Below are 23,419 nucleotides of genomic sequence, written 5' to 3' on the forward strand. Positions count from 1 at the left end.
GGCCGAATGGCCTCCTTCTGCACTGTAGGGATTCTATGGATTCTATGGAAACCTACGACCCGCTAATCCAAGAGGTGAGAGTGCCACTCACTGGATCATGGCTGGCGTCAAATGTCCCTGTGAAGGTGTCAGATGGTCGTGGAAGGAACCCCAGCTGGTTCACTGATAGAGGGCAGGGAATACTGCTGCCCGTGCCTGCAGTGACACAAAGGCCAGACTGACTCTCTGCTGTGGCCCCAGCCACTGAAGTAGTATCCGGACATGGGCAATAAATGCAGGGCTTTTACAGTGATGTCTTTTACATTCACAGCCCCCTCCTCTCCCGAGTCCCCCTCATCCCCATATCCCCCTATTCACTCTCAATTGTCTCTCATATTCCCCCCATTCTCCCACCCCCATATTCCCCCATTCCCTCTCAATGATCCCCCATATTCCCCCATTCCCTCTCAATGATCCCCCATATTCCCCCATTCCCTCTCAATGATCCCCCATATTCCCCCATTCCCTCTCAATGATCCTCCATATTCCCCCAATTCCCCCATAACCTCTCAATGTCCACCTATGTTCTCCCCAATTTCCCCAACCCAACATTCCTCCCAATTCCGCCATACTTCTGCCATTCCCTCTCAATGTTCCCCCCATATTCCCCTCATTCTCTCCCAATTTCCCCCATCTTCCCCCCCAATGATCCCCCATTCCCCTCACATTCCCCCAAACCTCTCCCACCATATTTCCTCCCCCCCCCGCATTCCGCCCATTCCCCCACCACATCCACTCCCACCCCGCAATTCCTCCCCACCCACACAACCCGGGAATTTATTTAAGCGAAACTTGAACCCGGGGTTGTGGACAGGCCAGCTGGGAAACTCCCTTGACTCAACAATGGACAGCTGTGAAGATGCAGGCCTTGGTCGCCAACCAGCTGTTGTTACAAGAGAGTCCAGCTGGTGAGGATTACGAACTGGGAATGGCGGGGGTGGGGATCGGGCAGCGAGGCCCTTTCACTCCCGAGTGAAAAAGAAGAGAGATTTGTGTTTGCATAGTACCTTTCAACAACCCGCAGGACTTCCCAAAGTGCTTGACAGCTAATGAGGCCATTGGTGCGATGTAGGAAAACGCGACTGTCGATGTGCACAGGGCAAGGTCCTGCAAAAGGCAGTGTGATAATGACCAGATGATCTGTCTTTTTTAAAAGGGACGTTGGTTGAGGGATAAATATTGTCCGGGACACTCAGGAGAAAACCCTCACTTTGAAATAGTGGTCATGGAATATTCCGCATCCGCCTGGGTGGATGGTTAGGGCCTCGGATTAGCACAGTGATGGGCAACCTGCTGCCCGGGGGCCACATGCAGCCCATCTGGGTTCTGAGTGCTGCCCTGTGAGACATTTTGTTGACTGTTGCCCAAGCGCAGGGTTGCCACATTCTACTGATTTCCATCCATGTAGTTTTTTTCCTACCAGTATGACTGAAGTGATACGCAGTTAAAGCAAGGGCAGTGAAATGAGGTGCGTGCTGATTGCTCACAACATTGACTGTGAGAGCCGTGCTGAGTCCAAAATGTAAATGTTACCTTTCTTTTCATCATTGGAGGTTGATAACAATTCTATTAATATATGAACGATTGAGTACTTTCTATAACTCATTAGGAAATATTTGGTATGTATTAAATGTATTTAATCTTATTCATGGGTCATGGTTAGTGAACGAGCCCGATTTCAATCTTGCAGTCCACTGGAGATGAAGACGGCCGACTCACTAGCTTGGGGATGCCCATCATTGGTTTAACGGCTTACGTGAAAAAACGGTATCTGCAACAATGCTGTGCTCCCTCAGTTCTGCAATGGGAGTGTCAGCCTAGATGAGTCTCGGGAAGGGAAAAGTAACCCAAGAGTGGATCTGATCCCCACCCCCCCCCCCCCTCCCCCCATCTTTGGTTAAATCTCTCTTCTTGCTTCTCTCTCTCTCTCCGTTTCCACTCCCCATCCCAAAAGGTCAAACGTCTTAAATTAGTTATGACGATGATGTTTGAAACAGTATTCATAGTGCTGTGGAAGTAACCAAGCTGTGTGCCTGACTGTGAGGTTCACAGCCCTGCCCCAACTAACAGATTCTTCAGAGCATTTAAAACCCTGCTGCCTGTGTCTGAACTCGCAGCCCATCCCGTTCACCAGTCAAAACCATGTCCTGCTCCCCCTCACCACCTTGAGCTCAAAACTGCAGGATCACACCCCCGTGCAGATTTCCAAGAATATTGCCAGGGCCTGAAAATTGCCACCATGAGGAGAGATTGGATAGGCTGGGGCTGTTTTCCTTAGAACAGAGGGGTGACCTTAATCGAGGTGTACAAAATCATGAGGGACCTAGACCTGGTAGTCAGTTTCCCCTAACTGAAGGGATCAATTCCCAAGGGGCAAAGATTTAATGTGATTGGTAGGAGGGTTAGAGAGGGAAAATGTTTCTGTCCTTGGTTGGCTGCAGTGTTCTAGTGAAGCTCAACGCAAGTTCTGGGAACAGCATCTCATCTTCCGATTTGGTATTTTTCAGAACTCAGTATGGAGCTCAATCATTTCAGACCATGAATTCTGTCCCTCCATCTGGATTCTGATATTTTTTTCTCTGATCCGAATCTGGTTTTTCATGACTTTTGATTGCTCGTGATTTTCGCTGACTCACACTGACTCCCATCCTTGTTTTCCAGTCCCTCCATCTGGCATCGCCCTATTGCCACTCTCTAATCGTTTCCAGAACTCACCGAGATATCTGGCCTTATGGGTGTTCTTCAGCTGCCTGGGCCCCGAGCTCTGGAATTCCCTCCCGAAACCTCTCTGCCTCTCCTTATCCCTTTAAGTCAGTGATGAGCAACCTAGGCTAATGAGTGAGCCACGAGATTGAAATCAGGCTTGTTCCCTAACCACAGCACCATGAATAAGATTAAATATATGAATACACACCGAATATTTTATAAGGAGTTATTAAAAGTGCTTAATCATTAATATATAAGCTAGATAAGCTTGGATTGTTATCTTTAGAGCAGAGAAGGCTAAAGCGGGGGGTTCCAAAGATGTGCAGGTTAGGTTGATTGGCCGTGCTAAATTAACCCTCGTGTCAGGGGGATTAGTAGGGTAAATATGAGGGGTTATGGGAATAGGGCCTGCGTGGGATTGTGGTTGGTGCAGACTCGATGGGCTGAATGGCCTCCTTCTGCACTGTAGAGATTCTATGATTCTAGATTGGTGTGTGTAAGATTATGAGGGGTATGGGCAGGGTGAGCTGTTTCCTTTGGTTGAGGGGTCAAACATGAGGGGGCATTGTTTTAGGGTAAGGGGCAGTAGATTCAGAGAGGGTTTCAGAAAAATCCTTCTCACACATGGGGGTGGGAATCTGGAATGCAATGCCTGGGAAGGTAGTGGAGGCCAGAAACTTTACAATTTAAAAAAAATATTTAGATGAGCACTGAAATATCATAACATTCAAGGATATGGGATAAGTGCAGGAAAATGGGATTAGTGCGACTTCAGTTGTAGTTATTGACAGTGCCGACTCGATGGGCCGAAGGGCCTTTCCTGCATTATATGCCTCTATGACTCTATATATTAATAGAACTGTCATCAACTTCAAATGAGAAAAATAAAATAAATATTTGGACACAACACAGGGAATGCCTGGCTCTCTCAGTTGCGTGGGGAGGTGATGACGCAGTAGTATTGTCATCTGACTACCAATTAGGGATGGACTATAAATGCTGGTCCAGCCAGCGACACCCACATCCCATAAAATAATAATTTTTAAAAATCAGCATGCTCCTCACTTCACTTTATGTGTATATCAGTTCAGTTGTATCTGTAGGAGAAAAGCTATACGGACGGAAATGGGTGGAATGTGGCAGTCCTGTGCATGGGCAATGGTCAACAAGATGTCCAGTGGGTTACACTCAGAATCTAGCTGTGTTGTATGTGGCCCCCGGGTCACAGGTCGTTCACCACTGGTTTAGGTTCCCAGTTTTCCATTTGCTAAACCTCTCATCATTGACGTCCTGAACGAATATCTCCTGAGATACGTAGCTCACAGTGAAATGGCTGACCACATTAGCTATGCAATATAAATGCAAGTTATTTTTTGTCAGAGTTGCAGATCAATAGGTGCGGGCGCTTGGAGCTTTATTGCCCTGGGATTAACCCTGCAGTTGCCAGAGGGCCTGAGAATTTAGTGGCGTGGCAGTAGTGTCACTGGACTGGTAATCCAGAGGGGCCCAGGCTAATGTTCCAGGGGTGCAGGGTTCGAATCCCACCACAGCTGCTAGTGAAATTTAAATCCAGTTAATAAAACCTGGAATCGAAAGCCAGTCTCAGTAATGGTGACCATGAAATTATCATTGATTGCCGTAAAAACCCATTTGCTTCATTGATGTCCCTTTAGGGAAGAAATTTGCCATCCTTACCCAGTGGCTCCTGATCCACAGAAATGTGGTCAACTCTTAACTGCCCCTCTGAAATGGCTGAGTGAGCCTCTCACTCAGTTCAAGGGCAATTAGGGATGGGCAACAACTGCTCGCCCAGCCAGCGATGCCCATATCCCATGAAAGATGGAGAAAAATATTTTGGCCTGCCAGGAATCTTGGGGTTTAACTTTGGGACTGCTGATACCCAAGGTTATGTTTCTACCAGATCTTCATCAGGAGATCAGTGAACACTCTTCTCCTCTTTCCTACCCCCAACCCCCTCTCACCCAACCCACCCCCACAAGGGAATCAGATTAATTGCTCGTTCATTCCAGCCAGTTCAGTTGTATCATGAGAACAGGAGTAGACCATTCATGCCTGCTCCGCCATTCAATTAGATCATAGCTGATCATCTACCTCAATGCTATTTTCCTGCAGTATACCTGTATCCCTTGATGTCATTAGTCTCCAGAAATGTCTGTCTTGAAATGCTCAATGACTTGGCATCCACAGCCCTCAGGGTAGAGATTCCAGAGATTCACCACCTACTGAGAGAAGAAATTCCTCCTCATCTCAGTCCTAAATGGCCTACCCCTCATTCTGAGACTGTATACTGTGGTTCCAGACTCACCAGCCAAGGAAAAACATCCTCTCCTCATCTACCCAGTCATGCTCTGTAAGAGTCTTGTAAGTTTCGATGAGATTGCCTCTCATTCTTCTCGAGAATAAGGCCCAGTTTCCTCAATCTCTCCTCATAAAACAATCCCAACATTGCAGAGATCAGTCTGGTGAATCTCTGTTGCTCTCTTTCTATGGCAAATATATCCTTCCTTAGATAAGGAGATCAAAACTGTGCACAATACTTGCAGTGTGGTCTCATCAAGGCTCTGCACACTTGCAGGGAAGACATCTTCACTCCTGTATTCAAACCTCCTTGTGATAAAAAGCTATAATTTGCCTTCCTAACTGCTTGTTGCACCTGCAGGCTAGCTTTTAGTTCTACCTAGCACTCTGCCTTTCTGTTTTTTTGGTACCAAGGTGGTAACTTCACACTTGTTCACATCATATTCCATCCGCCATGTTCTTGCCCATTCACTTAACCTGTCCTGGTCCCCTCAAAACCTCCTTTGTATCCTTCTCACCAGTGTGGAGGTGCCGGCTTTCTGATAAGATGTTAAACCGAGGCTGTGTCTGCCCTCTCGGAGGTTTGGAAAAGATTCCACAGCTACTATTTTGAAAAAAAAGAGCTGCGGTATTGTCCCTGGTGTCCAGGGCCATGTTTCATTCCTCGTTTCCTGGGCATCATCAGTCTGCTTGTCTGAGGGAGCTCACTCCTGCCTTTCCTATATCACGATGTGGAGATGCCGGCGTTGGACTGGGGTAAGCACAGTAAGAAGTCTCACAACACCAGGTTAAAGTCCAACAGGTTTATATATACCAAATAAACCTGTTGGACTTTAACCTGGTGTTGTGAGACTTCTTACTGTGCTTTCCTATATCACAACAGTGGCTCCACTTCACACACGGGGGTTTATTTCTGAATTGGAAATTAGAGAACAAGTTATGCTTAACTCATGCGAGACTTGCCATCTCGCATGTTCAAAGATCCCTGAAGGCAGCAGGACAGGTAGATGAGGTGGTTAAGAATGCATATGGGATACCTGACATTATTAGCCCAAGGTATAGAATATAAGAGCAAGGGGGTTGCGATGGAACTGTATAAAACACTCGTAAGGCCACAGCTACAGCATTGTGTGGCGTTCGAGGTCATTGCGTTGCATTTAAGCTTCATATTCATATGAAGCAATTTTTAAAAGCGGCATCTCGGCCTTTTGGCTAAGATGCAAATGAGCTCAAGCCTTGGAGGAGGAGTCCTCCCCCTCCTCCAATCAGCTTGGCTCATGTAGATCAGGCCCAAGACAGGTGTGGAGGCCCTGTCTTGTCAGCTTGGATCGGAAATGTCTCAACTTGTTGAGACTGAATTGGACTTGATTTGATTGAATTGGAATAAAAATACAAAAAAAAACAGAATTATGAGGAACATAAATAGGGTAGGTCAAAGGAACTTCTCCCCTTAGTAGAGGGGTCAATAGCCAGGAGGAGGGGGCATGGATTTAAAGTAAGGAGCAGGAGATTTAGAGGGGATTTGAGGAAAATCCTTTTCATCCAGAGGGTGGTGGGAATCCGGAACTCATTGCCTGAAAGAGGTGGGAACCCTCACAACATTTAAGAAACATGTAAATTAGCACTTGAAATGGCATAGCGTACAAAGCTTACAGAGCAGGAGCTGGAAAATGAGATAAGAATAGATAGGTGCTTGATGGCCGTCCCAGACTCGATGGGCCAAAGGGCCTCATTCTAAAACTCTATGACTCTATGAATTTGTAAACCGGGCCTGCCAAATTGCTATGACCCACCTTACACGCTTGACCCACTGTGATTCCAATGGAAAATATCATCAGGTGGGTTGCTAAACAGGACTGCTGAAGAAGATTCATGTAGACTCAAACGCTAACTCTGTTTTTCTCTCTCTCTCTACCGATGCTACCAGACCTGCTGAGTGCATTTTCAATTTATAGTTCAGATTTCTAGCATCTGCAATATTTTTACTTTTTAATATATCTGTTTAACTGCTGAGTCACTACTGTACAGTTGCCTTGCCACCATTCACCAACCACCCCCCCCCCCCCCCCCCCCAACACACACACACACTCACTCACGCACTCTCACACACACACCACCAATCCCTCTTTGCCTCCTGTTGGGACCATGGCTTCCTTCAGATTATTGGCCGTTTACCACTTGTCCTGTTCCATCCTGTCTGGGCCTGGGGACACCCAGGCCGGAATTCTCTGGCTGTTCATGTCCATCGCTGCTGCCAGCAAGAACGGAGAATTTGGCGCTCAGTCAAATCTGCCTTCACTGTTGCGGGGCAACGTTGGAGAATTCTGGCCCCCAATCATCATGGGCTAAAGTCCATCAAAAAGCTTGCCTCAAATACAATCCGACCGCTTTTGCGAGCAATAAATGGAAATGACACACAGGTACAGAGCGAGGAATCCTTTGCCCTGCTGAACTCAACACTAACTCCGTAAGTAGGACATGTCGGGTAGTTCTGCCTTTGTAAATAGATATCAACAATAACCCACCGCCATAGGACTGGCTGTAAAATCAACGGGTAATACTAACCACAGCAATTAAGTTTGTACTTTTTTTAAACAACAGCAAACCACCCTTACCCGGCTGAACAAACACCACACACAGTTGCTCCCAACAATTCTGACCCCACAGAACAATTAACTTTGTAAATTTACAACTGCAAGCTATCCTCTTACCCTGCCGAACAAGCGTCCCATTCCGTACAGTTCAGACACTGGACAGCTCTGCGCACACCAGACAAAACATGTACTTTGTATTCTTCTCCGGGGGGTGGGGGCGGAAAAAAAAACGCTGTTGCTCGGGCGAATAAATGGCTTAAAAGAAGTATTTCTTACCCTGGCTGCAGTAATGTTAACTCTGTGGCCTCATTCACACTGCCTGAAGTGGCTTCTCTCCCTCTTGAATAAACAGCAACGCTGGCCCACTCAGAAAACAACAGAGACTCTGAGCAAATTCCACCCCTGGCACTTTGCCCCGTCTCTCTCTCTCTCACATCAGGCAAAATAGACAAGGGAGGATGGTCTCCTGGTGTGTGATTGTGTGAGTGTGCATAACTTTAGCACTGAAGGAGTTAACACAGTCAGTCAGTCTCCTTTGGACAGGTGCAGGCTGAATTGAAATGAATAGGTTTGGGCTTGGGTTTGAACAGTGAGCTTTGTACTGTCTCCTTGCCTTCGAGCACTCTGCCCCCAAGCTGAGAGTGTATGTGTGGTGTGTGTGTGTGAGAGAGAGAGCACTTGTTTATTCTGGGAACAGAAGACTTTTTCTTTGTTATCTTCCTGGACGAGCCTGGCGTTCCTTGCCACCGTCCAGAGTCAGCCAGCGCAGAGACGGGAATTATCTTCCCAATTGAACAGCGCGAACCCGAGCAAGGGTTGTCTTTTTAAGAGTAAAAGTCATCACAAGGAAACTTTCGTGAAGTGGGGAGGGACCAAGTTGAGGCTTAACGTGCTCGGGCAGGTCTGTGGGTGAGCTGCATGAGCGGAGACAAATCTGATCCCAGCAGCAAGTCCACCGCCCACCTATAAGGTATTCGCTCCTCGTAGATCCCAGGGTTAACCCTTCAGCAGCAGGAGCAGAAATAGGCCATTCAGCCCATCGAGCCTTCTCCGCCGTTCAACGCGATCGTGACTGATCTGATGTGATAATCTTCAACTCCACTTTCCTGCCTTATCTCCATAACCCTTGATTCCCTTACTGATTAAAAATCTCTCTATCTCAGCCTTGAACATACTTCAGGACCCAGCCTTGACAGCCCTCTGTGGTAAAGAATTCCACACATGCACTACCTTCTGAGAGAAGAAATTCCTCCTCATCTCTGTCTTCAATGGGTGACCCCTTATTCTGAGATGATGCCCTCTGGTCCTAGGCTCTCCCACACGGGGAAACAACACCTCAGCATCGACCCTGTAAAACCCCCTGAGAATCTGATATATCTCAATAAGGTCGCCTCTGATTCTTCTAAACTCCAATGAGTACTGGCCCAACCTACTCAACCTCTCCTCAGTCCAATATGACTCCCCCAAAGGAAAGCAGAAGTGCGCTGGGTTTTATGTCGTTGACGGAAGGAGAGGGGAGGAAGAATTGAAAGGAAGGTAGGGTGGGGGGGGGGGCGAAGGGAGGTAGGAGAAATTAAATGATGAAAGGCAAAGGGAGTAGTATTGGTTATAGTAAAGAAACAAAGCATTGGTCCAGAGTGTGTGTCAATGGCAGAATAACAAACAGCTCCAACTGAAAGCAAAAACATTGAAAACACGATTCAGCTCCAGCATGTGGGATTCCACGCCACCAACCACCCCCCCCCCCCCCCTCCCCGCAGCCCCCGACCCACCCCAACCTTCAGCTTGTTTTCCCGAGGCGGGGGCGGCTCGACATTGGCCCCCGGTGGAATCTTCTGGTCCTGCTGATATCTACAGTGTTTTGCATGGCTTGCCCATCCCGCCACCACAGAACCCACCGCCACGAGTATGGTGTTTGCCTTCAGCAGGACCAGAAGATCCTGCTGGCAGGAGTGACGGGAAAAGCGAGAGGGCAGATGGGATCTCGGTTTAGGATCACACTCGAGAGACGGTGCATCCAACAGCGCAGCACTGGAACTGCACCGGAGGGCGATCCTGGCTTTTGGCGCTCAAGGAGCGAGGTCAGGCACCAGAACTCCTGGAGCCCAAGACGTGAGAGCACCACCAACTGCACCGACAATTCCAAAATTGCACATTGAGGAAAGTGAGTCTGAAGTGAGCTTGCACCGTAAAACAGGTTTAATTTCCAAGACACTGGCCATTCACACCATGCTCCCGCTACAGCGAGCTGGAAAATTTGACGTCCAGCCAAATCTCCGTTCACTGCAGTGGGATGGGAAAATCTCACTGGCATGAACGTCTGTAATGTTGCAGCCACAGACTTTCCCAGTTCTTCCCGACATCCAGATTGAACTGGTTCACATACTCTCGCAATGATTCCCTTAATCCTTCCCAACCAAATTGGCGACGGTTGTACATAAGCATTTATCGAATTGCAGCACAACATTCAGCATGAACACAGCTGACACCTTTCTGGGTTCCAACATTCCTGGGTGAATATTCACAGCACCCGCAGCACAGCTAACATTGGCCTTGTTGGTTCGTTAGGCATGGATCAACAGGATTCCAGTTCAGCATGCCCTGGCAACGTCCCACTGGCCCCCTTCCCCAATGCTTCCCTCCCTTGTTGTTCCTGACTGACTGCAGGAAGGCTGCGGCCCAGCATTTCCAGGGCCTGAGGCAGGGGAGGGGTCAGAGTAGTGGACAACGGGGCAGACATATCATTGGGAGAGGGGGCTACCACCCTAACAGACCCCTCTCTCCTGCCCGCTTGAAACAATATTACTTGCATCATAGAAACAGGTCCTTTGGCCCATCTGGTCCCTGACATTCCCAATGCCTCCACATCAGTGAATCTCATTTTCTCCACAACGCCCACAGATTCCTTTCTATGAAGGAAGGAGGCCAGAACTGTTCACGGGCGCTCAAAGTGCGGTCTAAGCAGCGGGCAAAGATTTTTCCAGGCGCTCTCTGCATCTTCACCTGGTGCTGTGGAAGGGGCCCGTCCCCAAATCGTGGAAATAAGTAGGACAGAAGTAATCGCAAAGTAGACATCCGTCAACAAGTTTCTTCACTCTGCCACACATCAGCTTGTCAAAGCAGCTTTAAAGCTTGCAATTACCAAAACCTTTCACTCAGTCTCATTAACTCCACATATATCACTTGGAGTAGTTGGAGCCCACAGTTGTGAGGCGCCACCACCCCCTGGCCCCTGACCTCCCACCCCCATCCCCGGCCCCTCACCCCCTACCCCCATCCACCCTCCCTCCCCAGACCTCTCATGCTCATATTCGTAAAGAAGCCAAAAGTCCCAAACCGCCTGCCCCTCAGATATTGTTTCATAGAAAGGTTGGGGGGGGGGGGGGGGGGGGTGGGGAGCGGAGATTGGGAGGAGTCACCTCTGGTGCTCCAACCGGCACTTATCCCTCAACCAGCTTCACCAATAACAGATAAGGTGCTGGTTATTAGTCTTATTCACTGGAGTTTCGAAGGATGAGAGGGGATCTCACTGAAAAGTATAAAATTCTAATAGGGCTGGACAGACTGGATGCAGGAAGGACGTTTTCCCTGGTTGGGGAATCTAGAACCAGGGGTCACAGTCTCAGGGTACAGGGGAGACCATATAGGACTGAGATGAGGAAAAGTTTCTTCACTCAGAGGGTGGCGAACCTGTGGAATTCTCTACCACAGAAGGCTGTGGAGGCCAAGTCACTGATTAGATTCAAGAAAAGAGATAGATAATATTTTTTAGATTTTAATGACTTCAAGGAGTATGGGCAGAAAAAGGGAAAATGGCATTGAGATCGAGGATTAACCATGATCATATTGAATATTGGAGCAAGCTCGAAGGGCCGAATGACCTACTCCTAGTATCAATGTTTCTATGATTGCATTGCTGTCTGTGGAATCTTGCTGTGCTCAAAATAGGCCGCCCGCATTTCCAGCATCACAACAGTGTTTACTATTCAAGAGTACTTGATTGGTCATAAAGCACTTTGTGGTTGCGAAAGGCATAACTGCAAGTTTTTCCTTTTCTTAATTTCCTCGTTCTCTCTTCCTTCATTTCTTCCTCTGCATTTTTTCTCTCTTTTCTCCCTCCCTCCTTTATCTTTCACTTCAACTTGTTGAAATTCACCCCTTATAGGTCGCACCGTGTGTACTGCTGCAGGTGCAGGAGCTGTGGTGGAATTCTCAGTTCGTGTTGAGCGGGCTGTTCAGTACAAAGGGCCCTTCACGAAGGGCTGACATCACTCCCTGACTCACGCCAGCCTGTCATGAATACCACTCAGTGAGAAATTATCAAACCCGTGCCACGTGAGAGTGACTTCAATAACTGGCACCTGTGAATCAGTGGCTTTCGCACACAGAGTCCCTTAAAAACATTTCTTTGTTTCCCATCATGCTGATGATCTCATTGCTTGACAGACTCATTAAAAGGACAGAGAGAGAGAGAGAGAGAACGATAGAGTGAGAGATAGATAGAGAGCTCTAGTCCCAGACTGGGGAAAGGACAGCATCTGACCCACTGTCCCACCCAGTCCCAGAGGAGGAAAGGACAGTGTCTGACCCACTGTCCCACCCAGTCCCAGAGGGGGAAAGGACAGTGTCTGACCCACTGTCCCACCCAGTCCCAGAGGAGGGGGAAAGGACAGTGTCTGACCCACTGTCCCACCCAGTCCCAGAGGGGGAAAGGATAGTGTCTGACCCACTGTCCCACCCAGTCCCAGAAGGGGGAAAGGACAGTGATCCACTGTCCCACCCAGTCCCAGAGGAGGGGGAAAGGACAGTGTCTGACCCACTGTCCCACCCAGTCCCAGAGGAGGGGGAAAGGACAGTGTCTGACCCACTGTCCCACCCAGTTCCAGATGCGGTAACCTGGCAGAAATTGCTATAATCGCAATAGGAACATCAGAGATTTCCGGCAGTTTTTTTAAAAAAAGGTGGTGGTGAAGACTTAAATAAATCCCATGCGACAATTGAGGTTAATATGTCACCCCTTTAATGACATTGAAGTAAATACTGTTGGGCTATGTCAATCCTGCAGTTGCGCCAAGTGGAGCTTCCGAGATTGAGGTCGAAAGACCTTTGTTCAATGAGGAGATAAGGGACACAGAGTAAAGGTGGAAAAGTTCACTTGTGAAGCAGGGCCCATTGGAGGTGCAGCGAGGTTCACTGGGCTGACACTGGGATTGATAGGACTGTCCACTGCGGAGAGATTTGTTTGAAAGGCTTTGTATTCACTGGAGTTTAGAAGGATGAGGGGAGCTGGTTGAAACATATAAAATTCTAACAGGGCTGGACAGACACGATGCAGGAAGGATGTTTCCCCTGGTTGGGGAATCTAGAACCAGGGGACACAGTCTCAGGATATGGGATAGGCCATTTAGATTTTAAAGTTTATTTATTAGTGTCACAAGTACGCTGATGTTAACACTGCAATAAAGTTACTGTGAAAATCCCCTCATCACCACACTCCGGTGCCTGTTCGGGTACACTGAGGGAGAATTTAGCACGGCCAATGGACCTAACCAGCATGTCTTTTAGACTGTGGGATGAAACCGGAGCACCGGACGAAACCCACACAGACACGGGGAGAATGGTGAGACTCTGCACAGAAAGTGACCCAAGGCTGTGAATCTAACCCAGATCGCTGGTGCTGTGAGCCAGCAGTGCTAACCACTGTGTCGCCGTATTGCCCACAGGTCTGAGATGAGGGAAGATTTCTTCACTTAAACGGTAGTGAATTTGTGGAATTCTCTGCCACAGAAGGCTGTGGAGCTCAAGTTACTAAATGTTTTCAAGAAAGAGATAGATAATGTTTTATATTTTCACCAAAGGGCATGGGGAGAAAGTGGGAATGTGGCATTGAGATAGAGGGTCAGCCATGATCATATTGAATGGTGGAGCAGGCTTGAAGGGACGAATGGCCTACTCCTGCTCCTGGTTGCTATGTCCCTATGTGACACTCAGTCGACTGGCTAGTAGTGAGACCCAAGGCAACTTAATCACTTTTTCCACTCGGACGGAACTTCTTAGAAAAAGAGACGTCCATTGAAATGGCAATATTTGATCTTGGGTGATGTTATTATTTTAACGCTGTGGCCCAGGGTGACCTCAGGGAGCAACAAGGACACAGGGGGCTGACAAACCCTCCATTGTCATGGCAACAGCCAGGCTCCCAGGCCCTGCCTATTCATTCAGTCGACAGGGTCCTCATTACTGACAGAAAAGGGGGGGACGCCAGAGTAGGGCGGGGAGTATGGGTGGGTGGAGGAAAACAGCAGCAGCCACTTAAAGGTTAAACATTAAATTCATCTAAGAAAAGAAAAATGAGACAATTCAAGGGCGCTCGCCAACGTTGAGCAAACAAGGCATTCTTTTATCAGTCGAGGGCTGTTTACTCACATTGTGAACTGTTTAATAAACTAACAGCTGCTAAGTTAGAGGGAAACTCTTTCGAGATGGCCCTCCTCAGGCTGCTAAATGGGTTGGATATACAACAACATATTAAGAGATTCCAGGGCACAGATGGAAGCTTGTCCCTTTTCCCCTACTTCTGCGCCTCATGATGGTGAAGAATTAATTATTAGTCCACTGGAGTGAATATTGACAATAGCAAACCTCACGACCTGGTTCCCATCCTCCATACCAAACTTCACCCCTCCCCTGCCTCCCCATCCCGAGGAATTCCTCCACTGCTGTACTCCATTTCTGCTTTGAGGGAACCCTAAACTTTGGATGGGCCAGTGCAAACTTCATGACTAATCCTAGGGGTCCCATTGAGGGAGTGGCACAGCGTCTGCAGGGGCGGGTGGAGGGGGAGGGTTGTGGGGGAGCACTGTATTTTGGATGAGCTGTAACACAAGGTCCCACCTGCCTTGTCAGGTGAACGTAAAGGATCCCACGGTGACAGGATTGGAGAGGTCCGCCAAGAACACTGGGCCAACATTTATCGGTCAGGATAAATGTTTTCCCAGGGTGGAAGAGTCAATTACTGGGGGGCACAGGTTTAAGGTGCGAGGGGCAAGGTTTAAAGGAGATGTACGAGGCAGGTATTTTACACAGAGGGTGGTGGGTGCTTGGAACTCGCTGTCGGGGAAGGTAGTGGAGACAGATACGGTAGTGACCTTTAAGGGGCGTCTTGACAAATACATGAATAGGATGGGAATAGAGGGATACAGTCCCCGGAAGGGTAGGGGGTTTTAATTAAGTCGGGCAGTATTACTAAAAATAATGAGTTTTTGGAAACAGGCTGCCCAGTGTCCGATTATGAATGGGGGGGAGAGGTGGGTGAGAGGGTTAATCCCCTCCCACTGGGAACGGGCTGCCCAGTGTCCGACTGAAAGGGGGGAGTGCTGGGGGGGAGAGGGGCATTGGGAGAACTTAAAGGGAACACAGTGAATCTGCTGATTTCCTGTGGGCAGGTTGTCAAATTTGCAATTAGCTCGAACCAGGTCACCTTGAATGGCGCAGGCAAAGGAAATGAGTTGCTAGGCAGCTGGGCGGGCTCCTTTTCCAATCTGGCAGGCAGGGAACTATCCCGACATAGAGACTTATCAAAAGCAAGAATCTGCCAAAAGGAAGCAGGGAAAGTTCCGGAAAGTACCAGGGTTCTGCTGGAACATGCAAAATGAGGTCCCCTGTTCTCTGCGAAAACTCCTGGAGAGAGAGCGAGACACAGGCAGACAGAAAATCGAAAAGGCTGAATCCTAATACTGCAATGTGATGGTACTGGTGGGAACGAAGGGAAGATTTGCATGGCGCCTTTCACGATCTCGGGTCACCCCAAGGTGCTTTGCAACTGATGAAGCACTTTCTGATTAGCAGCCATTATTGTACAGTGGGAAGCGTGGTGGGCAATCTGCGCACAGGAAGTCTCTTATAAATAGCAGTGAGGCGACGGCGAGATTGTCCCTTTTAGTAATTGTCTTTGAGTGGCAAATATTGGCCCATGACCCAGCCCCACCCTACTCTTCTTCAAACAAGGGGCTGTGGGGCAGTTGGGCAGCCCTTTATTTGACATCTCTTCTGAGATAACGGCACCACTAACAGCGCAGTGCTCCCTCAGGTCTGCATCAGAGAGTTAACCATCCACTCGTTCAGCTGATGATGTCATTTGCCTCCGCGCCCCCATCACCCCCCTAATTGTCCCGGCTCACTGAAGCACAGCCGTCTCTCCTTTCGGCCCTCACACCCCCTTCCGTCTTCTGCCTGTTTCCGATTGAGACCTCTGTACGGGTTCCATGAGGCAGGAGGCTGTTGGGCCCACATTTCCTGAGGCCCGTGGATAGGCCTTGGGGAGAGGCCTGCGAAATCAGGCCCAACCACTGCTCTTCCACACACGCAGGTGTTAGCAGAAGGTGGATTGCTAGCAAACGTGTGTGATACGGTTGAATAAGTGGCGGCGGGAGACAAAATCCCAAAGTAATGGCTTTAACATAGCCAAACGGCACAGGGCACTCCATGGGCTCTTTAGCACAACTCATACCGAGTCACATTAGCGATAGTCGGACAGGTGGCCACATACTTGGCCAAAGAGACACATTTTAAAGAAAGTTTTAAAGGAAGTGAGGGAGAGGTGGAGTGGTTTGGGGGGGAGGGGAGGGAAGGGGGGTGGGGGGGGGCGGTGAGGGAGCGGTGAAATTCCCAAACAGCAAACCCTTCAGGAACTTTCTAAACCGCCAGAAACAGAGATTTTGTGAATTTCTCCGCCTTTCCTTAAATTTTGCTCCAAATGATTCCAATCTGAGGCAGACTGGTTGGTTTGCTGCCTTGCTCTGAGGTTGACTCTCCCAGCGAGCTCTGCCTGCCAGGTTGTGCCTTTTGTTCCCCTGTTCTTATAGAGGTACAAAGTCTCACTGTGCTGATGTGAATCTCTCTCCTCCTTGGCCATCGCTGCAGCCTCACACAATGACCTCCAAGACCTACTCTGGAAACCTGAGCACAAAAGACCACTGAGGGAGTGCTGCATGGTCAGAGGGTCAGTGCTGAGGGAGTGCTGCATCGTCAGAGAATCAGTACCGAGGGAGTGCTGCACAGTCAGAGGGTCACTACTGAGGGAGTGTTGCACTGTCAGAAGGTCAGTGCTGAGGGAGTGCTGCACTGTCAGAGGGTCAGTACTAAGGGAGTGCTGCACAGTCAGAGGATCAGTGCTGAGGGAGCGCTGCACTGTCAGAAGGTCAGTGCTGAGGGAGTGCTGCACTGTCAGAGAGTCAGTACTAAGGGAGTGCTGCACAGTCAGAGGATCAGTGCTGAGGGAGTGTTGCACTGTCAGAGAGTTAGTACTGAGGGGGTGCCGCACTGTCAGAGGGCCAGTACTGAGGGAGTGCTGCACTGTCAGAGGATCAGTGCTGAGGGAGTGCTGCACTGTCAGAGGGTCAGTACTAAGGGAGTGCTGCACAGTCAGAGGATCAGTGCTGAGGGAGTGTTGCACTGTCAGAGAGTCAGTACTGAGGGGGTGCCGCACTGTCAGGGTCAGTACTGAGGCAGTGCTCACTGTCAGAGGGTCAGTGCAAAGGGAGCGCTGCACTGTCAGAGGGTCAGTGCTGACGGAGTGCTGCATTGTCAGAGGGTCAGTATTGAGGGAGTGCTGCACTGTCAGAGGGTCAGTACTGAGGGAGTGCTGCACTGTCAGAGGGTCAGTGCTAAGGGAGCGCTGCACTGTCAGAGGGTCAGTACTGAGGGAGTGCTGCACTGTCAGAGGGTCAGTACTGAGGGAGTGCTGCACTGTCAGAGGGTCAGTGCTGAGGGAGTGCTGCACTGTCTGAGGGTCAGTACTGAGGGAGTGCTGCACTGTCAGAGGGCCAGTGCTGAGGGAGTGCTGCACTGTCAGAGGGTCAGTACTGAGGGAGTGCCGCACTTCAGAGGGTCAGTACTGAGGGAGTGCTGCACTGTCAAAAAGTCTGTTTTGAATCTCCATGGGCTCTTCCCTGAGTTGATGCCTTATTTTAACATCTTTGGTTTAGGTTCCTGGGGGGGAGTGTTTGGGAGCTCACAATCTTTTACAGCGTTCTCTTGATGTTCCACACGAAGAGATGCTCAGTCTATATTTTCTTTCCACGTAAGATGTCTAGAATGTTCTACAGTACGACTGGATGGAAATCCACCCTGGGCGGCAATGTTAAGCCTGATGTATCACATTGGGCAAAACTGGACCCAACGTTCATTGCTGTTGATGCTAACTGACCTGAATCACAAGCAGGGTGGATAATGGGGAAGGGAGGGGCGATGGAAAGCTGCCTCTTTTACCATTATGATTAGGGCGGCACGGTAGCACAGTGGTTAGCACTGCTGCTTCACAGCTCCAGGGTCCCGGGTTCGATTCCTGGCTCGGGTCACTGTCTGTGTGGAGTTTGCACATTCTCCTCGTGTCTGCGTGGGTTTCCTCCGGGTGCTCCGGTTTCCTCCCACAGTCCAAAGATGTGCAGGTTAGGTTGATTGGCCAGGTTAAAAATTGCTTCTTAGAGTCCTGGGATGCGTAGATTAGAGGGATTAGCGGGTAAATATGTGGGGGTGGGGCCTGGGTGGGATTGTGGTCGGTGTGGACTCGATGGGCCAGGTGGCCTTCTTCTGTACTGTAGGGTTTCTATGATTCTCTGATTTCTATGATTCAAAACAAATTTCTGAACCAGCGTCTGTTAAATATTATATCCTAAGCTTGTGCAGATATAATGTTCTGTTTAACTTCAGCCATTGTCACCCAAAACAGAATCTTACCGCACTACTAAATCTGCCCCATCCTCAACAAATAATAATAGCAAATTACCGCGGGTGCTGGAATCTGAAACCAAAAGAAAAAATGCTGAAAAACCTCAGCAGGTCTGGCAGCATCTGTAAAAGGAGAGAAAAGAGCTGAAGTTTTGAGTCCAGATGACCCTTTGTCAAAGCTGGACATAGAGGGAATAGAGCTTTGACAAAGGGTCATCGAGGAAACCCACACGGATATGGGGAGAACATACAAACTCCACACACACAGTCACCTAAGGCCGGAATTGAACCCGGGTCCCTGGCGCTGTGAGGCAGCGATGCTAACCACTGTGCCACAAAAAAAAAATTCAGTTGGTGGAGAAAAAAAGTCCTTCTTTTGTCCATCCATTTCCTCCCCCCCCCCCACTATTCCAAAAAAAAGTACTTTGTAAAATATCTAAAAACAAGGCACATTTCAGATTGGACGATATCCACCTCCTCTCCACCTGGGAACACATTGAACTCTTTTGTGTTTTTGTACATCTAGTTAATAAAAACACAGCTTTTAATTGCTTCAACCCTGCTGAGTGAAGAGTGGAACAAACAATTTATAACCGTGTGCTCCTCCAGTGAGATTCTGAGGCAAATTGAGGTGACTATAGTGGGGAATTCATGCCAGGAATCTTCATCGCCCTGTCTCTTGCTAAACCTCAGGGAGAGTCGGTGGGGGAGAGAGAAAGTACAGCAACAATCGGACAAATAAAACTTTAGGCAAAGTTATGCGTGAGGTTACCTGGAGGTGAATCCAGAGGGTAGCAGTAGCAACAGGCACTCCCTCTCTGCTAAGAACCTGTGTACAAATTAATCCCAAATCTCTTTGCTCTGCAGTCCTGGGGGTTGGTGAGAAGGGGCTGATGATCGCCCTCTGACTTTAATCCTCCTCTCTGGACTTTCTCTGCTCGTCTGTGTGTTTTTCCCCCCTCCTGTTATCCACTTCGCTGTGGGTGGTGTTGGAACGACGGAAGATTTGAAGGTGATCTGGTGGGAGAGCAGACTCTGGGAGTCAGGAAAGCGATTCCACCTCCTATCTCTAGCAGCAGCTAAACTGTTTGTTGCTGATTAACATAATGTAGGCTGGCTGGGCACCGCGGTGGAGGGGTGGGGAGAAGGAGCAGGGAGCAGAGCTATAGGTGCTCTCCGCCCTGGGACACTCCGCCCTGAATCTGCCACTCAGCTCCAGGCAAGGTGGCCTTACTTAACCCCTCGGCAATAAGGAGAGAGGTGGGGAAGGAAGATAGAGAGAAGGGGGGAGGAATGAGGGAATGAGGAAGGGAAGAGAAAGGAATGAGGGAGAAAGGGGGAAGCAATGAGGGAGGCAGGGTGGGAATGAAGGAGGGGAAGGGAGGAGGTAGGAATGAAGGAGAGAGGGAGCGGGAGGGAATGAGGGAGAGGGGGAACAAATGATTGAGGGAGGGGAATGAATGAGGCAGGCAAGAGAAGAATAATGGAGGGAGGGGATTGAGGGGAAATGAATGAGGGAACAAGGGTATGGAAGGAGAGAGGGAAGGAGGAAAGGGAATGAGAGAGGGGAGCGGAATGAATGAGGAATGTAAAGGGAAGGTGGAGGAATGAGGGAGGGGTGGAAGGAGCGGAGAAGGAATGATGGAGGGAAGGAGAGAGGAAGGTAAGGAATGGCAGAAGGAGGGAAGGAATGAGGGACGCAATGGAATGAAGAAATGAGAAATGGAAAGGAATGAGGGAGGGAGGGGAGGAAGGAGTGAAGGAAGGTAGGGAGAGGGAGAGAAGGGCGGAGGAAGCAGGGAGAGAGATGGAGGAAGGGGGGGAGGCAGGAGGGCAGGGATGCAGGGGAGCGGAGGAAGGAAGATGGGCTCAATCCCTTCCCATACACTCCCAATGTAAGGAATTCCTATGGCCCCGCCTGACCATTCGGTGATCTGTTGAACTTGTTGCCAGTTTCCTGCGCAGACATTGTGGAAAGAGTTAGTGGCATGTATCCACGACACTGCCACTCGGTCATTGTGTGCCTGCTGCTGTGTCTCCCTTCCCGCCACCTGTATGTGGCATTAATCGGTGCATGGCAGCACTGCAGACACCATGGTGATATCCAAGTGTCCACAGTGTTGGATATCATCCGCCTTTAGGGGTGATGGGATTGAAGATGGAGGCCAGAAACAGAAAGGCACTTGACTAATTACATAGCGGCTGATCCGATATTCCTCCCATGGAGGTTGAGTTGCTATGTCAAAGTTGTCTTCCTCGCTGGCAAGCAGGTAGAGTGCAAAAGGAAGGAAGATATGATGAACCTTTATAAAAGACTGGCTCAGCCTCCACCGGAATATTGGGTCCAGTTTTGGGCATTGCACTTTGGGAAGGATGTGAAGACGTTATGAGTGCGTACGGAAAAGATTCATGAGGATGTTTTTTTGGGATGAAGGAGTTGAGCTATGTGGATAGGTTGGAGAAGCTGGAGTTGTTTTCTTTGAAGGAGAAATTATTAAAAAGTGATTTGATAGAGGAATTCAGAGCAAGGGGGTCCCCCATTGAGGACAGAAGTGAGGAGGAATTTCTTCTCAGTGGGTAGTGAATGTGTGGAATTCTTTACTGCAGAGGGTTGTAGGGCCTGGGTCGTTAAGTATTTTCAAGGCTGAGATGGAGAGATTTTTAATCAGTAAGGGAATCGAGGGTTATGGGGATAAGGCGAGAAAGTGGAGTTGAGGATCATCACATCAGATCAGTCATGATCACATTGAATGACGGAGCAGACTCGATGGGCTGAATGGCATGCTTCTGTTCCTAAGGTTTATGGTCTGATAATCATGACGGATCTCGGCAGAGTAGTTAGGGAGAAACTGTTCACATTGGTGAGTGTACTCACACTTCAGGGATTGCACAGGGTGAAGAAGGCAGCTCATCACCTCCTGAAGGCAACTTGGGGCAGGCAATAAATGCTGGACCTAGCCAGTGACATATGCATCCCATAAATGATTTTTTAAAAAAGGATATCGACTTGAGGTAACTGGCAGAAGGAGCAATGACGCCATGAGGTAAAACCTTTTTATGTAAACAGAGTTAGGATCTGGACTGTACTGTCTGAGAGTGTCTTGGAGGCCGGTTCAACTGTGGCTCTCCAAAGGGAATCGGAAAGTCACTTGAAATGAAAATTTGCAGGGAAATGGCTAGGCAGTGGGACTAGGCGAGTTGACATCACCAAGAGCTGGCATGGAAAGAATGAGCCCAATGGCCTTTTGCATTGCAACCATTCTGTGACTCAGATCTGTGATTGGAAAGTCGATTGATGATGGCGAGGATGGGGAGGAGGGAGAGGCTCAATAGCCAGGAACTGAAGTAAACATTCTCACTGAGACACAGTTGACCTGCTGGGTTCCCCTGTCTGGAGCTAGCATCCCCCCCCCCAACCAACCTCTCTCCACTCCTCTACCCCCCCCCCCCCCCCCCCCCCCGCACCCCTGCCAACGATTCCCCTTCAAGCACTCAGCTCTCTCTCTCTATCTCTCTTCCTTTGAGGCCCTTCTTAGAACCCATCTCTTTGAATCTTTGGTTGAACATCTCCTCCAACTCCAAATTGCTCTCCTACTTTATTTAGCGACGGCAGGTTGCGGGACGAGTATGGGGCCCAGGACACCGGAGCAGAGTTTTGGGGGTTGGGAAGGTAGTGCTCAGGCAACTTTAAAATGTGGTCGCTGGTGTAAGGTGGGAGTCGGCAGCAGAGGCGGCGGGTGGAGTGTGGGGTGGGGGCGTGGTGTGATTCTCCCATGCAAAAAAGTTTCATCAAAACACAAGTCTGTCAATGAACAGAAATCTCATTGTTCCTAATGGCCCAGCACCAGGATGCCTCCTGGTTCCCGTAACTCTTCTGCCAAAGTCTTGGCAAAAGGATGAGTGACACCCTCTCACTGCCCTTACCCATCCCCCCACCCCCATCCCCACCCATTTCCCTAAGGGGACCATTTGGCTTCCACGTGACTCCTTTCTTTGGAAAGGTGGCACTGACTGATGTTCTGAGAAAGCAAATGTTTGGAGAATCTGTCCCAGCTCTTCCGTTGTTTACTCACACGATTACTGAGCTCGATGGAGGAGCTCTCCTAATTTTCAGCATGGCCCTAGCTGGGTGGTTGGTTGTTTCTCGATGATTTCAGATGGCCAGGAGGTGTCAGGGAGGGGAACGGGGTGAGGGCTCTGGGTTGCTGCTTGTGTGACCTTATTATTGTTTGAAGTGGTTAAACACTGGTAATAAAGTGCTATTTCTCAAGCCACTGGGAGCTGTTTTCACACCTAGACAGCTGTTGCGCACATATGGCCATTTTCTGTCTGGATTAGTGCTGGCTACAACACATGGTTCATTGGGTCACATTCTCACTTGCAGCTCAGGAGATCATCAAGTTCAAATCACATTCCAGGCACAAAAATGCACAGTTTAGGTTAGTGTAGTACTGAGGAAGCACTGCACCGTCCAACTTTAAACCAACAACCTGGTTCATCTAATTGAAATGTATAAAATTCTGACAGGGCTGGACAGACTGGATGCAGGGAGAATGTTTCCCCTGGCTGCAGGGGGATCGAGGACGCGGGGTCACAGTCTCAGGATACGGGGTTGACCATTTAGGACTGAGATGCAAGGGACAGTTTCTTCTGCTAGTGTTTGGTGAACCTGTGGAATCCTCTACCACAGGAGGCTGTGGAGGCCAAGTCACTGATCTATTCAAGAAGGAATTAGATTTCAAGACATTATAGGCATTAAGGATTTTAGGGAAAGGGCGGGAATATTAGTCTTCAGATAAAGGATCAGCCATGATCATATTGAGTTGAAACGTCTAATACCAGGGGACATGCACTTAAGTTGAGAGGGAGAAAGTTCAAAGGAGATGTGAGGGGTAAGTTTTTGACACAGAGAGTGGTAGGTGTCTGGAATGTGCTGCCAGGGGTAGTGGTGCAGGCAGATACGATGGGGGTGTTTAAGGGGCTTTTAGATAAGCACATGAATATGCAAGGAATAGAAGGATATGGACCAAAGG

The 23,419-nt window shown here is 49.1% G+C and overlaps 1 protein-coding gene across 5 annotated transcripts in view; it reads right to left on the reverse strand.

The window, feature by feature from the left end:
- Nucleotides 1-23,419, reverse strand: part of LOC144496907 (discoidin domain-containing receptor 2-like) — a 196,559-nt gene that overhangs the window by 137,341 nt on the left and 35,799 nt on the right. The window contains exon 1 of one of the 5 annotated variants that reach the window (XM_078217518.1): nt 19,159-19,289. The exons of 3 other annotated variants lie outside the window; for them this stretch is intronic. The gene's annotated coding sequence lies outside the window, so the exon portion shown is untranslated. Of the gene's footprint in view, nt 1-7,934; nt 8,016-19,158; nt 19,290-23,419 lie in introns of those variants that run through there. One more of the 5 variants, XM_078217519.1, reaches the window with a different exon arrangement.

Source organism: Mustelus asterias, chromosome 8 (genome assembly GCF_964213995.1).
Source record: "Mustelus asterias chromosome 8, sMusAst1.hap1.1, whole genome shotgun sequence".
Taxonomy (NCBI): Eukaryota; Metazoa; Chordata; class Chondrichthyes; order Carcharhiniformes; family Triakidae; genus Mustelus; species Mustelus asterias.